Below are 15,163 nucleotides of genomic sequence, written 5' to 3'. Positions count from 1 at the left end.
CTGATTTTTGTTTTTGTTTTCTTTATCTGTGGGGCGGCACGGTGGCCCAGTGGTCAGCCCTGTTGCCTCACAGCAAGAAGGTCCTGGGTTCGAACCCCAGGTTGTCCCACATCCTTTCTGTGTGCACGTTCTCTCTGTGTCTGCGTGGGTTTCCTCCGGATGCTCCAGCTTCCTCTCACCATCACAATGGCATGCATGTTAGGGTTAATACTCCTGCCTGTGCCCCTGAGCAAGGTAGTGGAAAGAAGAACACGAGTTGGTCCCCGGGGGCTGCAGCTGCCCACTGCTCCTATACAATAGGATGGGTTACATGCAGAGGACGTATTTGGTCGTATGTATGTATGTACAGTGACAATATTGTTTCTTCTTCTATTTTGTGTTGTGATCCCCGCGACCCCTGAGTAAGGGGATCGCAGCAAGCGGTTTGGATAATGGATGGATGGATTTACCAGGTGAACAGTTAGTATTCACCCAGCAGACGGGTAAAGTTTTGGAATTGATCTTTTTGAAATACTAATTGGCTTTAGCATGTTGTTTTCCCAGCAGGAACGAGGAGCCTTGCACGGTGCAGCGTTTGTGTTTAGTACAGGAGCCTCATTCATTCATTCATTCATTCATTCATTCATTCATTCGTGATTATTTTGTTTTTCACCATAAAATCTCAGCGGCTTCCTTTGTTGCTTGAGTTTCCAACCTGAGAGAGGAGCCCGTTGACTCGGCTCGCACACTGTTTTTCAACAAACAATTGGCAAATGTGTATTTGTATTTACGCCACGATCACTTGGAGATCCCACTTCAGCCATACCGTTCTTCCATAGGCTGCTTAACCGCACAATTGTTGGCTAATGCCCCCTCCCCCCAAAGGGCACCTAAAACCACTCCATTAACCTGTCGGTGTTTTCCGTCCACATCATAAGATGGGTGGCGTCTGGACACCGCTTGGCATCCTGCGCGTCATATTCTTCATACATTTTGTAAGTCCATTATAATTCTGTTTGTCCTCTTTGAATGTTGCATTGTGTGAATTGTGTGAACACAACATCCATTGCACGTTGTCGGTCTTGGGAGAGAGATCCTCCTCTGGTGCTCTCCCTGAGCTTTCTTCCTGTTGTTTCTCCCTGTTAAAGGGTTTTTTTAGGGAGTTGTTCCTTATCCGATGAGAGGGTCTAAGGACAGGATGTTGTGTTGCTGCTGTTAAGCCCACTGAGGCAAATCTGTAATTTGTGATATTGGGCTATACAAATAAAATTGACTTGATTTGATGTTGATAAGATCATCCCTCTGATTCAGGCCTTGCGTGGCTCGCCACAAGAGAGACGGATGAAAACCTCCATACTGCACCCCCCGTGAAACAAAATGTGTTCTTCTTCTATCTTTTATTTAGTGAGCTGCAGATGTTAAGGGGGAAGTGCTGGTCAGGGCTCAGGTTTTTTTTTTTTTTAACATGCTGTTGGAGTCTGTTTTGCTGAAAGTTGGATTATGTGTGAATTTAAACAGAAAAAAATGCAGTATGCAGAGTTGTTAACCAAGTGCAACCTTATTTAACACTTAAAGTGGCTAGCAGTGAATTTTAAGTCAGGTCAATTGCGGCTGGTGCTAAAAAAATGTTTTTTTTGGGGGGGGCAGTTTACCTTGGTGCAGCACACCTGACAGCTGCTTTAATGTCCACACAGTCACAGAGTTATTAAGAAGGACCATGTAGCCTATAGATTTGATCAGGGTTGGTAGACGGTGGATGATTGACAGGGGAGACGAGGTGTCGTGGTGGGTGTGAACACGATTGACAGCCACGAAAATTGTCTAATCACATTAGATTAAAACACATTAAAACAATACCAATTCACTGCCAATAAAAGTGGGAGTGTCTGGGGCAGCACAGAACTGCGCCCCCTGGAAAATCTGAAGAAACCAATCAGACAGCAGCCTCAAGTCACCTGCTCGCCACAAGTTTGAGGGCTTACATAAGGTATGGTTTGGCCGGCGCCCCTCACCCAGGAAGTATATGTATTCAGACAGGAAGTATATGTATTCAGACAGGAAGCATATGTATTCAGACAGGAAGTATATGTATTCAGACAGGAAGTATATGTATTCAGACAGGAAGTATATTTATTCAGACTGGAAGTATATGTATTCAGACAGGAAGTATATGTATTCAGACAGAAACCAACCAAATACCATTTGGAGTCAATATTTAATGCTGCTGACCGGCGCTCACAGACTGAAAACACTTCTATTTCATAATTATTTGCATTATACAACTAAATTATATTTAACATGTTTAAGTAGATTTTCATCTCTTGATGTTTGAAAGGGGCGGCGCCCCAGCGCCCTCTACTGGCCAGCCGCCAATTGTACATACACAGAGACGTAAATCATGCCTCTGAGGCCGTCCTAGACGCTTCTTCTTCTTCTGTTTTATTGGCGAAAAAACCGCCCTAGACGCTGTGAACAGAGGCAGAATATTTTTTTTATCTGTCGCCGATCCTCGTCAGCCAATCAGGAGAGAGCTTTGCATGCCGGCGTCTCCATTGGCCCCTACTCGCTGTCCATCAGTTTGGACTTTCACAAGGCTCTTAGGGCAGAAGTCAGGGGGCGGATGGCTCACCCCTACTTTAATAATAATAAATCAGTCTTATATAGCGCTTTTCTAATACTCAAATCCTACTTTAAGACGTGATTAAGGAGTTCTGGCTTTGTAACAGTCGAAATTGTGAAATGTACCTTTAAGACGGGTGCACCGTGTCGCCTAGGAGCGACGTCATTAGACAGCGCCTCGGTTTTGTGCGCGCGCGCTGTTGAGCGGAAGGACGTTGCGGAGTTCCTGTTTATTTGGCCTCTCAACGCTTTTTTTTTTTAAAGAACTTTATTAACAAAAGTGAACAAAAATAGTATACAACAATGTCAATCAACAATAGTCACATTATCAAATGTATACAACATTAACCCATATATTATCATAAACATTAACATACATACGCCAGGGGGATTGTATAAAGCAAAACAAATAAATTACATACTTAACTAAATATTTTGTAAATCATAAAGTGCTCAAATGTTTTTACAGCTTTTTTATTTTCACTATCAGATATTGATGAAATATATTGTTTGATATACGCAGACGGCTCGGGAAAATTAGGTTTCTTGCTAGGGAATTTAGGTCTGAGTGAATATAAAATGTTGTTAAGATAATTAGCAAATTGATTACTGAGAATCGAGGTTCCTATCAAATTCAGTATACCCAAACAATACATTTTTCCAACTCAGGGTGAAATGAGGGTAAATATGATCAATAATCAAACGAGACAACCTACTCCACAGTTGTTTAGTGTGTGGGCAAGGCCAGAATAAATGAACCAGTGTTTCATTAAACAAACCACAGAGAGAACAACTCACATCAACGTCCTTCTTAAGTCTCTGCAAATAATGATTAGTTGGATAGAATCTATGAATAATTTTGAAAGATATTTCTTTTACTTTATTAGTCAAGAGGAAGCAGTAACGTTTAGCTTCCGTGTGGCCTCTCTTTTGTTCATGTATGATAAAGCAGCAGCCGTCCAACCGGGCTTGGCAAGGTTGATGTGTACTTCACTCATTGTGTGGATGTGAGTTTTGCCTTCGTCTTCCACCGCCTCAGCCACGACACACGGACCTAAGCCGTTACAGGCTCACAGCAGCGGGTCAATATCCAGATGCAGGAATCAGGGACATTTATTTGTCATTTCATTCCATGCAACTGTGCACATGAAATGAGACAAAATATCGTTTCCCCGAGCAGTGCAACACAAAGACAAAAACACATCCAAACTATATATATATAAAAAACATATATCCAAAAAAAAAAAAGAAAATCCAGTGTCCCAAGAGCACGAACGCCCGGATGACTGTCGGAACTGCCGGTCTGCATGGGCTAGCGGTTAGCTTAGCCTGCCCCGCTTCCGCGTCCTGTCAGACCGCCTCCTCCTCGGGCGCAGCTCCAGGCAGGACCGTGGTCCCTGGGCCCACGAGATGCAGCAGACCATGCTCTCCCATCCATCAAACGAAAACACAAACATAGACGCAGACGTGGACAAAGACACTGCATGGACGGTACTGGGTGAGGCCGCCGCATACGTGAATTCGCGCCGCCATCATCCCGGAAGTTATTACAGTGAGTCGTACTAGTCTTAATTAAAAGAAATGCATGAGGTTATTTGCAGGTGTTGAGCTGTGATATTGTTTGTGTAGATGTATTTTCAGAGTGGTATTTAATGCACGCAGACCGATCCTACAGTGTTGTAGTGCCTTGGCCAGCAATAGCCATCAGTAAACACACAAATATGACGTTTACATGCAGACTAATAATCCCGTCATAACTGACAAAGTCGTTCCTCCGACTTTAGAAACAGCCACAGAGCAGACTCTCTGTGATAATTGTAACCGGGCTAAAGTCAAAACTGGTGTAAACATAACCTGATTACAGCGCTTCCATTTTTGCACAGCCTTTTGAGTTATTTATGCATGTAAACAGTGTTGTCAGCTTATATCAGATCTTTAAAACCTGTGTATTCAGAAAGTCACCAGCGGCAGTGAACAGGATATTGTTTGTAGGATATAATACAGAGAAATAACTTGAAAACACAAAACGTTGTAATCAGTTAGATCCACGTGTCATCACTAACCAAACAAAATCCACGCAAACGGTAAAATAGCGAACAGCTTTATTTTCAGCTTTTATCATCAATGAAGAAAAGAAAAGGGGTAGCTGGAGAGATTGGGGAGGGGGGGGTGTTCCTCGTGAAAACATCATGAACCATGAGCTTGAACAATGTGTTAAAGTCTTGTTGAGACACCCTATTGACCTTACACAATGTGCAAATGACCTCTTCTGTCAAGTCGCTTCTTAAAACACCGGCATCTCTTCAATTAACCTCTCTATAATTGTTTCCTTTTTTGACGGAAGCTGAAGACGTCTTGCACTTCGTTTGCTTTTAAAATGTGCTGCATACATTAAAGTTGCTAATGTTAAAATTATTACAGTTTTAGGTCTTGGTCTCCAACCGAGCAAAGTGGAGGGGTTGAACGTCCTTGTGGAGATGTCCTCTCTGAGATACAAGCTGCCATGTAGGCTGCCATACATATAAAACACAAAATAACTCAGCCGACCCGCCTGCTGGCGTCCAGAGATGTCTGGGGCGGTCCGGCTCAGCCATGCGTGCACACACTATCTGTAAGACGGAGGCCTGGACAACTCTGCAGTTGTTATCCACGTTCAGCGCCTCGACCTGCAGAGCGGGGGGGGGGAGATAGAAACCAAAACTGCTGAATGAGAGGGAAAGGGAATCGGGGTTGGGAGCCTGTCAAGACGTGATGTGCTGTGTACACACTGAGAAATAGGTAGTGTTCATTTGAAATTCAATGCCGGAGCTTAGACATGCTCTCGGGAGGTAGAACCAGCAGCCAACGTTATGATGGCACTCGCTCGGGGGGTTTGGAAGTGGGGGGCGGGGGCGGGGGGGGGCGCTTTCCATCTTTTCCTTTGCCCTTGTTTTGCTTTGAAGACAAACACGTTTTTGAGACAAGCGTGTATGGGCATGCATGCAGACGCTAACGTGCAGAGACGTGCCTGCATGCAGCAGGAGTGCATGTGTTCATGCAACGAGAAGCATTTCAGTGACCGAGTTGAACTCTGACATATGAAGTGTTTTCAGCTCCCATTTATCACGGCGAGACTCGTTGGTTTTCAAGGCGATGCAGGGATTCGTAGCAGGAACAAACCAAATTCAGCCAACGCGGGCCAGTGTTCTTCCTGGATTGTTTGTACGAGTTGCAAATTGTGGCTCGTCATAATTTATTCAATGTCCCATTTCTGCAAAAGCTTGCGGTGCACTGTGACACAGTGAACACTCTGAAATCTGCACATATGGCTCCATTTCGTTCACCGCATCCAGCAAAAGTTAGTCCATTAATAACACATTTACCAGAGGAACCCTGGAGGAGGTTGATTGATTATGCCGGTGGAGGTGGTAATCCTCCAAGTGGAACTGAAAGCTTCTGGCTGCAGGCAGGTTTTCACTGCTGCAGCTCTGTAAATGTCTGTGGACCGCAACATGAATATGTTAAATAAGGGTTAATGTCTTCCAAAACCACGACAGAATTATTTTATGTTGCTCTATACATTGGTGTCAGGCCTACCACGTGTCCTGGAAATCCATACTGACCAGTTTTCTAGTCATGGAAAACATCTGGAAAAATTATAAAATTGATCAGATGTCCTTGAAGTATGACCGAGGTCATGAGAAATTGCAAAGTTAGCTTATGAAATTGTATTTTTACCCGCTGAGATGGCATATTTTCAGCATATTTTTTCTAGCTGAGACATGACTGTTTGGATGGTATGTTCAGCGACCAGCTAAAAGTCACACAGTCCATTTGCAGAGTGCTGGTGCTTTTAATGTTGAGCTTCAAAGGTCACAGTGTTAAAACCACGTGAACCTAACCGAAGTTTAGCGTCTTTACTCCTGACTCGTAAAATATAATCAGCACAACACAGTATTAGGAATGGAGATTTTTCCATAAAATGCGATGATCAAATTATATTTGTTTGAGGAATGGTTTTTCTGTGTGTGTGTGTGTGTGTGTGTGTGTGTGTGTGTGTGTGTGTGTGTGTGTGTGTGTCTGTAATACTGAATAATACGACTGTCTGTGAGCAACAGCTGTCCTGTATATCCGAGCAAATGTCCTGGAAGATGGTTTCCGAAAAAGTACAAAGAGTGGCATCCTTGGGTGTTCGTTCTTTGCCGATTTCTTCTCTTCAGTTCAGTTTGTAATGGCTCTGCTATATAGATATCATCGACCTGTAGGTGTCGCTGTGGTTAGTGAGCTATAGTGCACTTGGGTAATCAAGGGAGAAGATGACAGGCAATAAAGAGGGTTGATGTGAGAGCCAATGGGGTGTAGGCATGGAAGTAGCCGTGATTGGCTGTTGCAGCTCTGTGATTGACTGTTGCGTCGGCCAATAGACAGCGCGGAACCTCGACGCACACTGACGTGAAACAAACGATGCGCACTGAAACATTTAGCTAGCTAGCTTACAACTGACCTTAACATTGCCAGATTGTACTGTAACCCTAACCCTACCGCTATTGCTATTGCTATCGCTAGCTAACTAACGTTAACTTGATTCGCCCCAACTATTGCTCTGTCTGTCGGTCTGGCAGTTGTGTGCTTCGAGGTTCTGTGCTGTCTATTGGCCGAGGCAACAGCCAATCACAGCTACTTCCTTACCTACACCCTGTTGGATCTAGCATCAGCCAATAAAGAGCTAGCACGATAAGCAAGTTAAAGACAAAGTATTTTATACCTTCACATTTCTATCCAGGGTATTTTAGGCTATTTATTGTGGTTAATGTCCATAATTATTGAAGTTAAGTGCTGCTTTAGATACATTTATAAGATCACTTACATAGCCAGAGAGAAGCGCTAAGATAGGCATATGTCTTTCCATCCTCCTCCTCCTCCTCCTCCTGGCCCTTCTCTCTTGAATTCGCCTCCTCAGCTACGCAGCCTCCTCTTCTGCTTCTCGGTAAAGTATACCGACGGCAGCTGCCAACATCGCCCGATCCATCTTTTATTGTAATAGTTTTATTACCTTCATTGTTTGAATCAAAAAGCATAAACATTAACCTTTGCCGGGCGTGTTTTTCCCGCCGTTGGCTTGCGATGTACAGACAATTCACTTTAAAGCACTCTGGGGAAAGAAAATTAACAGAGGTAGTATGAAATCAGAACCAGAATACTGTAGCGAATTCGGGGGGCAACGCAACCACAGGAACTGCCGCGGCCGGGAAGCGAACCCGTTTCGCCCGCACCGCAGGAGGCCTTGCTAACCGCAGGAGGCCTTGCTAACCGCAGGAGGCCTTGCTAACCGCTCGACTAAAGGGTCAGGCCCGCGAGCCAGCGGCCAGCGTTTCTTCTTATCCATGGACGTTACACTACCCCCCTCCTTCGGGAAGCGCGTCCCCGCGCTTCAGCATATCAGCTCCTTCGGGAAGCGCTGATGTATAGGCTCCTGAGGCCTCCTGCGAGGGTTCCAGCGGATGTAATAGCCCACCCAAAGCTCCAAGTGATGCAAACTGACGACAGGGAACAGCACATGATTGGAATAGTTCACATAAAGCGGGTTGGTAAACTCTTCCAGCTGGCTGTTGATGTAAGACCACAAGGGCACCGTTTTTTTGGGAATTTCTTCTTTCACCCTCTGCTGTTCACTGTTACGTTACAGTACTTTATTCACCCCTGAGGGGGAATCGTGTAAAATTTGGGTGAAAAGGGGGCTGCGTTCTGTGACCTTGCCAGTTCATTCTTCCAAGAACACCTAGCCAGAACGTTCTCCCCAAGCACACAAGTCCATTCTTTGCCTTCTTTGGTTTGCGAAAGTCTCGTTTCTTATACAATGAGAACATGCCACAGTTGTCCCTTTTTTAAACATCAGATTATCTGACAATCTTCCAACAAACTAATTGAAAGCTCATCCTTCGTAATGGATTGCATTTATGTGACGTGCTTCACAGCGAAGGGGGGTAACTCCCCTCAACCACCACCAGCATGCACCGCCCGTGTGACGCACGGCAGAACCCCCACCACACATCAGCTTGAGGTGGAGAGGCGGTGTTCGTGTAAACAGACGTGGAGAGAAGTTTGTTGGGGAATGACAAGGTCAAGAAACATTTGGTTTATGCTGTGAAGAACGCGTTTCATGCTGTTCTCCTTTCAGTGGAGTCGGTCTGTTAACTTCAATCAGCCGCAATCAATTTCCCAGCGAAGCGTGCTCCAAAAATAACAGGGCTTCAACAATTCATGTTGCACATTAAAAGGATTACCTTTAATTACGCATTAAAGGATTTTTTTTGCCCTCTGAAATCCCAGAAAAGTCTCGGGTTTTGTTATGACTGTGTACCAAAATGGCTTAACATTAAAGTTTGGTAGTGACGAGGCGGACGGAGTGATGATTTCACTTGGGCGCAAGGTGGTTTTTCTCTCACCTGGATGCGTTTAGCTCGCCATGACGTCACCTGCGCCAAAATGGATGTAGGGGCGCAGCAGAGGGTGTGTCAGTCAAGCGCTACTTTGCTGTCAAAGATTTGAATCTTCCAATACGGAGCGACCTAGTTGTCATATTCCCCAGCTACAACCAACATCAGTAACATCAATATCAAGACAAATTAAGCACAAAAACCAGCGTCTTCAGACTCATTCAATAAAATCAGGTCAGGAAAAAAGCACACAGCGTCAAAGCCCCGACTGTGTCGGGCCTCTGAGCAGGAAAAAAAGGTGAAAGGTCACAGAAATAACGGTTTAAAAATGGCCCCTTTTGCCCTGCGCATCACAGTGAGGTGGCGTTCTGTCAGCGTGACCTCTGACCCCGGACGGATGGTATGTGGGTCCACAGAGCTGCCGCTGTCGGTTCGTCTTGACTTGCTGTCACTTTGGGAAGAGCAGGGAGGCGGGGGTCAGCATCCTGCTGTCAATCATCCCTCTCCGCTGGGGGGAAGGATGGGGGGAGGCGCTGGTGTGGAGTACACTCGGCTCTGTGCATAACTGTAGTCCACTGACTTCCGGTTTCTACTGCAGCGATCATACTAGTTTCCTGTTTGTTGGCGTGTGCTGTTGATAATGGCATGTTTTTCTCGATGCCTGCAAGATTTACCATGGATAAAAAGTTTCAAGTTTTACATATCAAGTTACGTCCACAATAATGAGGATGAGTATCTTCATTATGAGTATCCTACGTGACTTGATAATGAGGATGAGTATCTTCATTATGAGTATCCTACGTGACTTGATAATGAGGATGAGTATCTTCATTATGAGTATCCTACGTGACTTGATAATGAGGATGAGTATCTTCATTATGAGTATCCTACGTAACTTGACAATGAGGATGAGTATCCTCATTATGAGTATCATTATGAGTATCCTACATAACTTGATAATGAGGATGAGTATCTTCATTATGAGTATCATTATGCATATCCTACGTAACTTGATAATGAGGATGAGTATCCTCATTATGAGTATCATTATGAGTATCCTACGTAACTTGACAATGAGGATGAGTATCCTCATTATGAGTATCATTATGAGTATCCTACATAACTTGACAATGAGGATGAGTATCTTCATTATGAGTATCATTATGAGTATCCTACGTAACTTGATAATGAGGATGAGTATCCTCATTATGAGTATCATTATGAGTATCCTACATAACTTGATAATGAGGATGAGTATCCCCATTAGTATCACTGTGAGTATCCTACATAACTTGATAATGAGGATGATTATCCTCATTATGAGTATCATTATGAGTATCCTACGTAACTTGATAATGAGGATGAGTATCCTCATTATGAGTGTCATTATGAGTATCCTACATAACTTGATAATGAGGATGAGTATCCCCATTAGTATCACTGTGAGTATCCTACGTAACTTAATAATGAGGATGAGTATCCTCATTATGAGTATCATTATGAGTATCCTTCATAACTTGATAATGAGGATGAGTATCCTCATTATGAATATCATTATGAGTATCCTACGTCACTTAATAATGAGGATGATTATCCCCATTAGTATCACTGTGAGTATCCTATGTAACTTGATAATGAGGATGAGTATCCTCATTATGAGTATCATGAGTATCCTAAGTCACTTAATAATGAGGATGATTATCCTCTTTATGAGTATCATTATGAGTATCCTACGTCACTTAATAATGAGGATGATTATCCCCATTAGTATCACTGTGAGTATCCTATGTAACTTGATAATGAGGATGAGTATCCTCATTATGAGTATCATGAGTATCCTAAGTCACTTAATAATGAGGATGATTATCCTCTTTATGAGTATCATTATGAGTATCCTACGTCACTTAATAATGAGGATGAGTATCCTCATTATGAGTATCATCATGAGTGCCCTACCTAATTTGAATATGAGGATGAGTATCCTCATCCTCAACTCAAATTATGATCATCCTCATTCCACCTGCTGGGTGCGGGTGGAAGTGTGTGGACAGTTGTGTGCGTGTCGTTGACGTGTATCCCTGGTTAATCTTTGCAGCCATTGTGAAAAACATGCCATTGTCAACAGCACACGCCAACAAGCAGGAAGCCGGTGTGACCGCTGCCGTAGAACCCCGCAAGTCGAGTCAGTGGGCTACAGTTATGCACAGAGCCCGTTCTGCATCTGCCCGCCGCCGCCGCCGGTCCTTACAGGCAGGGAAATCAACAAGAGGAGCCGAGCTTATTCATGAAAGCTCCTTTAATAGGTTCAACAACAAGCGCACACAAGACATCCACGGAGAGGGAGATGGAGTGAAAAGAAAGACCAGGGGCGTCACAGGTTTTTAAGAGAAGCCTGTGTGTGTGTGTGTCTGTGTGTGTGTGTGTGTGTGTGTGTGCGGGAGTTCCCTGACAATAACAACACCTACTTATCCGCTTTGTGTCTCAGATCTCCGCTTGTTTTCCTCCCCCCGGGGGACTCGGGCGTTCCCGGCGCAGGGTTTTATTCTGCTTTTCCCCCCCAAACGCTGTTCTCTCTAATTCACATCACGCTGGGGGCGGCGGGGGGGGGGGGGGGGGTCAGACTTATTTTCGTACCGTGCCATGAATAATTGAGGATGTGGTTATACCAGCGAGTGAACAGTTAAGATTTGTGCCACTTTCGAATAAACACCGGCGGAGACTGTTTGCGTTGGGACGTTATCTCTCCGCCCCATCGCGGTCGCTTGACTTCATTTAGACGCGCGGCCTAATTAACGGAAAGCCTTGGCTGTAATTATCTTAATATATCGGCTCTTTGTCGTCTCCATCTTGATTTTCTCATGACGCCCACTTCCTCTTAATTGATTTAAAAGGAGATCTAATCTCCCTCGCCGTCTACGGGCCTTGTACTGATGCCGTTAGTTTAAAACAACAGCGATGCTGCGGTTGGTATTGTCTGCGCTAATTACAGCCGACTTGATGCATCATCCTGGCTGACTGGCGCTGGGGTGCTGAGCAGTGGCGGCTGGTGCTAAAGATTTTGGGGGGGGGGGCAGTTCACCTTGGTGCAGCACACCCGGCAGCTGCTTAAATGTCCACACAGTCACAGAGTTATTAAGAAGGACCATGTAGCCTATAGATTTTATCAGGGTTTGTAGACGGTAGATGATTGACAGTTGAGACGAGGCAGGGTGGTGGGTGCGAACATGGTTGACAGCCACGAGAATCGTCCAATCACAACAGATCAAAAAACATTAAGTCCGCGGTGGTGTAGCGGTCTAAGCATCGGCTTTGTGTCGATGCAGTTGCCCACTGGGGACCGGGGGTTCGCGCCCCGGTCTCGTCAGACCCGACTATGGCCGGACTCCATGAAGCAGCAATATTGGCAACGCTGTCTTGGGGAGGGGGCGGAGTCGGCTTGTGTTCGTCACATGAATGCGCCTCTGTGGGTGTGTGGGGAAAAAGCAGTGGTTCGGCCTGGAGTCGCCTTGTCACGGAAGTGGCGAGGCGACTCCTTCGAGACTGCAGGCCGGAGAGATGCAGTTGGCGAACGCATGCAGTACGAGGATGGGTGTTTGAATTAAAATAGGGATCGATTGGCCACTAAATTGGGCAAAATCAGAAATAAATTAAAAAAAATACAAAAAACAGAAACATTAAAACAATACCAATTCACTGCCAATAAAGGTGGGAGTGTCTGGGGCGCACAGAACGGCATTTTGCATTATTACTTGCATTATACAACTAAATCATATTTAACGTGTTTAAGTAGATTTTCATCTCTTGATATCTGAAGGGGGGCAGTGTCCCAGCACCCTGTACTGGCCAGCCGCCACTGGCACTGAGCCTGGGGAGTGATGGAGGGGGACCACTCACCATCTCTGCTTTGGTTTTTTAACAGGAAAACACCAATGAGGACAGCCAGATGGTGGCCGGCGGCGATCTTGCTGTCGGGCCTGGCCATGCTCGGCAGCGAGGCGAGGCCGGGCATGGAGGCCTTTGGACCCGCGGCCTATCGACCCGTCGTGAGGTTTCGACACAAGGTATTGATCTCCTTCTTATTCTATTTACCCATTCACTCTCCCTAACAAGGGGACTCGGCACTTTTGTCAATTATGAAGCCAATTACGGCTGAATTCTGCTCTCCGACCCGTCTCCATGTCGTGGTTGTTTTCCTACCCATCAAAAAAAAAAAAAAACCCCTTGATGATTCATTAGCAGCGTGGCGCCAAGGACCTTCTCCTCAAAGACGACACCAAATGAGTGCGAGGTGCCGCGGAGTTGAAATCCAACCATTAATGCGTCCAATCAGGATTGGCTTAGCTGCACGCCATCCCAGCAAAACGCTTGAAGAGGGGTAATTGAATGCTTATTGACTCCATTATGCAGCGCGTCCTCCATAAGACGAGTCTGAATCTGAAAGCTTAGTCTCTCCGTTCAGACTCCCTCCGTGCTATAGACCCACGGAGCTGCAGTTACAGTGATGGATCAATTAGTTGGGCTGGAAATGAAATGAACCGTCTTGACAGAAGGAGAGCAGGGAACAGTGCAGTGTTTTTCAAAACACATTAGTCCAAATCTATCGAGTCCCTCCCATCATATTTCCCATAAGAACCCTCTGCAGTTCCATGCTGGTAAACACTCCACTGTCTTGTCTGCCTGCCTGTCTGTCTCTGTGTCTGTCTGTCCCTGTGTCCGTCTGTCTGTCTGTCTTGCTATCAGTCTGTCTATCTCTGTGTCTGTCTGTCCATCTGTCCATCTGTCTGTCTGTCTATCAGTCTGTCTGTCTGCATGTCTATCAGTCTGTCTGCATATCTATCAGCCTGTCTGTCTGTCTGACTGTCCGTCTATCAGTCTTTCTGTCTGTCTGTTTGTCTGCCTGTCTGTCTTGTCTGTCTATCAGCCTGTCTGTCTGTCTGACTGTCCGTCTGTCCGTCTATCAGTCTTTCTGTCTGTCGGTCTATCTGACTGTCCATCTGTCCGTCTATCAGTCTGTCTGCCTGTCTGTTTGTCTGCCTGTCTGTCTTGTCTGTCTATCAGTCTGTCTGTGTGTCTGTCTGTTGGTCCGTCTGACTGTCCATCTGTCAGTCTGTCTGTGTGTCTGTCGTTCGGTCTGTCTGACTGTCGGTCTGTCTGTCTATCAGTCTGTCTGTGTGTCAGCCTGTCGGTCTGTCTGACTGTCAGTCTGTCTGTCGGTCTGTCTGACTGTCCGTCTATCAGTCTGTCTGTGTGTCTGTCGGTCGGTCTGTCTGACTGTCGGTCTGTCCATCTATCAGTCTGTCTGTCTGTCAGCCTGTCGGTCTGTCTGACTGTCAGTCTGCCTGTTGGTCTGTCTGACTGTCAGTCTGTCTGTCGGTCTGTCTGACTGTCCGTCTATCAGTCTGTCTGTCTGTCTGTCTGTCTGTCTGTCTGTCTGTCAGTCTGTCAGCCTGTCGGTCTGTCTGACTGTCAGTCTGCCTGTCGGTCTGTCTGACTGTCCGTCTATCAGTCTGTCTGTCTGTCTGTCAGTCTGTCTGACTTTCTTGGTCATTCTCTGTATGTCTCTCTCTGTATGGTCCAAGCTTGAATCAAACGGTAACATCAGCAACAGCAGCCTTCATCTCGTGGCTGAATATATTCTTATTACCTAAAGCCAATCTGTCATCATCACTAGACTTCATCTGCTGTTCCAGCAGGCCAACAGCCGCGTGTGTGTGTGTGTTTGTGTGTGTGTGTGTGTGTGTGTGTGTGTGTGTGTTTGTGTGTTTGTGTGTGTGTGTGGAGGCAGCGATAGAGAGAGAGACAAGACAAGTAGTGAGGGAGGGAGAGTGAGATAGAGGGACAGAAAGAGAGAAAGAGGTCATTTGTAGTACTGGACAGTATTCATGGTGTGATGCATATTCACACTCTCCAGTCTCCGTGTACCGCTGTTGGGATGTTTTGACCGGGTAGGACGAACACTGGTGCAGCAGCAAACATGTACGTGATGGAAAAAAAGGCTGAGACGTGATGCTGATGTGTCCCTGACAACCAATATGCCTGTACAGTAGTGTCCCATATAGTGTGATGTAGTAGTGTGTAATACATCAGACAGTCTGTGTTAGCTTTGGTCCCAGGATCCATTTTTATGAAGGTGGGAACTGTTTACTGCT

This window comes from Lampris incognitus, chromosome 1 (genome assembly GCF_029633865.1).
Source record: "Lampris incognitus isolate fLamInc1 chromosome 1, fLamInc1.hap2, whole genome shotgun sequence".
Taxonomy (NCBI): Eukaryota; Metazoa; Chordata; class Actinopteri; order Lampriformes; family Lampridae; genus Lampris; species Lampris incognitus.
This window is presented reverse-complemented; position numbering follows the sequence as displayed.